Here is a 3,752-nt window from a genome sequence, read left to right on the forward strand (position 1 = left end):
GAAGGGACAGCACGTCAGTTGGGGCAGCCAGGGGCTTGGGCTTCCACACCTTTCCATTCTGCCTGGGACAGAGGCCCTGACATGCTCTAATTTCACTCAGTAACCTTGATCTCTGGGCAGCACATCCACCTCTGTAAGACGGGATAGTATGAGACTCGGGCTTCATAATGAGGGAAGAGGAGGCCAAGGGCTTGAACAGATTGGTGCATGACAATGGGATCCCCCTGCTTTGTAATGTTTTTTTCCTTTTTTGAGACAGAGTCTTGCTCCAGGCTAGAGTGCAGTAGTATGATCTTGTCTCACTGCAACCTCCACCTCCCAAGTTTAAGCGATTCTCCTGCCTCAGCCTCCTGAGTAACTGGGACTACAGGCGCACACCCCCCACGGCCAGCTAATTTTTGTATTTTTAGTGGAAATGGGGTTTCTCCATGTTGGCCAGGCTGGTGTCGAACTCCTGGCTTCAAGTCATCTGCCTGCCTCGACCTCCCAAAGTGCTGGGATTACAGGGATGAGCCAGTGCAGCTGGCCTGTCATTTTTTTTATGTACTGGCTCCTGCAAGCAGCTGAGGAGAGGCACCAAGAAGAACAGGGACCTCTGTGATTCCTAAGAGACTGGAAGTCCTAAGGCCATGCCTAGGATGGGAGAAAGATCAGGGAGGAAACCTTGAGGCTGACAAAACAAATAATAATAATGGAGATGAGAAAAGCGCCATGACAGAGAAACAGACACACAGTGGTCAAAACAGAGCCCCAGAGAGAGACAAGGATCCGACAGGGGGACAGACAGGAAGACAGATTGCCGGAGATGGAGACAGGGAAGCCTGGCCAGATGCCCGAGACACATCCTGGAAGCTGCTGGGCTAGACCCAATCCGTGGAAGATGGACGGTTGCTCTGGGGAGGTGGAGGCCACCAGGCCAGGCAGCTGGGCTGTCTCTTCCATCCACACAAGCTGCTGCAGAAAGCCCAGCGGAGTGACCCTGTTTCCCCACACACGGATTGAGCCATGCCCCGAAGGGCTTCCTCCCAGGGAAGATGAGGTCGTAGGATGCATCTGCGTTGGAAGCATGGACTCCAGTTCTCGCTGTGAGGTTTGGCAGCCACTGAACTCCTTGCAGTCTTTTTTGGTTTTGTTTCTTTTGGAGACAGAGTGTTGTTCTGTTCCCTAGGTGGACAGCATCATAGCTCACTGCAGCCTCAACCTCCTGGGCTCAAGGGATCCTCCTGCCCCGGCCTCCCCAGGTATTTATTTGATTATTTATTTATTTTTACTTTCTGGGACAGGAGATGGATGAGGAGCAGGGGTCTCCCTGTGTTGCCCAGGCTGGTCTCAAACTCCTGGGCTCAAGAAATCCTCCCACCTTGGCCTCCCCAAGTACTGCAATGACGGCATGAACCATTGTGCCCGGCCCACGTCTTGCAGCCTTTATTCTCCTCTGTAAAATAGGAACAACTGCCCCAGTCCTCAGTGATTCAGAGCAAGTCTTCACCTGCCCCATAGAGACCTGGACCTGGGTGAGACTGGGGTATAAGGGTGTCCCTCAGGTCCAGCACGAACTTCGAGTTAACACATGCCTCCTGTACTGAGCCTTCGGGGATGGTTTCGACAGTTTCAAAATCTAGCCCAAGCAGTTTCAGCTGGGGGTGATGAGGAGTGAGACTAGGTTGTGATCCCAGCTCCAAGCACTGCATAAGTTACAAAGATCCCACTAATTAAGATCTCCTGTCCATCACCCCCTTGTCCCAATGCCACTGTACTCTAGCCTGGGTGACAGAACAAGACTCCATCTCAAAAAACAAACAAAAAAGGCCGGGTGCGGTGGCTCACACCAGTCATCCCAGCACTTTGGGTGGCAGAGGCGGGCGGATCCCGAGGTCAAGAGATCGAGACTATCCTGGCCAACATGGTGAAACCCCATCTCTACTAAAAGTACAAAAGTTAGCTGGACATGGTGGCATGCACCTGTAATGCCAGCTACTCAGGAGGCTGAGGCAGGAGAATCTCTTGAACCCGGGAGGTGGAGGTTGCAGTGAGCGGAGGTCGCGCCATGGCACTCCAGCCTGGGCGACAGGAGCGAAACTCTGTCTCAAAAACAAACTAACAAACAAACAAACATTGAGTTCCTATTAGGTGCATAAAATAATGACACACCAACAGAAGAAGTCTAGGATGCCAAGAGAAGACATGGAGGGAGCCCATCTCCCCTTCCCCAGCTACCCAAATCCAGGTCCTTCAACCCCAGCTAAATGCCTGCTCTTCCAGAAGGCTTTCCAGAACTTCTACTAGGCAGGCCCTTTTCTTCTTCCTCTGATGCCCATAACATTTCTCCTGCAAAGTCCCCCTCATGGGGTCTTATACAAAGTCTAGGAATGTATATGCATTCTATCCCACTAAGCTGTCTCCTCCTGGACACAGAGTCCACATCCTGTTCATTTTAGCATCCCACAGCAGCAGGGGATCAGAATTTGGTGGACACGTATTTGTTGTGTGTCTTTGAACCTCAAAGTAATTCAATGAATGCATACCATTGTGAGCCTCAGTTTCCTCACTTGTAAAGCGAGGACAATAATTTTCCCTTCCCAGTTGTGGCTGGCCAGGTGGGTCAGATGAGATAATGCATGCAAAGTCCCCTGGCTGGCTGGAGGCTGGTAAGCACTGCGCAGACGTGGGCTGTTACTAATAATACAGCAATCTCGAGACCAGAGCTGGACTCAGGGAGGCGGGGAGCAGGCGTCCCTCTGTCTGCAGCTTCCCCTCCTGCCTGAGAGTGATGGAAGGACTCTCTGAGCATGAAACAAACCAATGTGGGCAGCCAGGCTGCAGAGGGAACAGAAGCTGGTGAGAGCCCAGATACTCAGGTTCCAAGGCTGCTTCTAGCTCCGGATGGGTGACCTTGAGCAGATCGGTCCCTTCTCTGAGCATCCAGTTTCTGCATCTGCCAAGAAAAAATAATGATCTCTGGCTGGCTGGTAGCAAGGAGATGAGTCCAGGCCGTGGAGAGAGTAGAAAACAGCAGGAACCCCTGAGACAGTGTCCAAATATTGTGCAGTTGTGGGGTTACCGTGAGGTCTGCAGCAATCCCTTTGCAGACATCGCCCTTGCTCTTCCAAGTCCTCAATGGATCAGGCAGCAGACACTCTTTCTGGCAGACAGGACATAATTTCTGACCCAGAGTGGTGCTCAAATATTTGTTGAAAGAAAGAGAAAATAATTAGCCGGGCACGGTGGTGCACACTCGTAGTCCCTGCTGCTTGGGAGGCTGAGACAGGAGGATGGCCTGAGGCAGGAGTTGGAGGCTGCAGTGAGCTATAATTGCACCACTGTACTCCAGCCTGGATGACAGAGCAAGATCGTGTCTCTAAAAAAAGAAAAGAAAAGAATAAGAGGACAAATGAACAAATAAACAAATGGGGCCTCAGGGAGGGAGCTGTGCTCTAATTATCCAGAGCATGACAGCCCCTTTGGACAGGTCAACATTTCATCCTCCTCTCACTGTCTCTTCCGCTCCCATCAGTGTGCAGACCAGCTTCTCTCCCTGCACCATCCCAGCAGTCTCCAAACTGGATTCCCTGCTCCCATCTTGTTTGCCTACGACCTCTTCTCCACAGGATACCCAGAGTGATTACAAATTCAAATGTGGCCGGGCGCGGTGGCTCACGCCTGTAATCCCAGCACTTTGGGAGGCCGAGGCGGGTGGATCACGAGGTCAAGAGATCGAGACCATCCTGGTCAACATGGTGAAACCCCGTCTC

This window comes from Cebus imitator, unplaced genomic scaffold (genome assembly GCF_001604975.1).
Source record: "Cebus imitator isolate Cc_AM_T3 unplaced genomic scaffold, Cebus_imitator-1.0 Scaffold82, whole genome shotgun sequence".
NCBI classification, from domain to species: Eukaryota; Metazoa; Chordata; class Mammalia; order Primates; family Cebidae; genus Cebus; species Cebus imitator.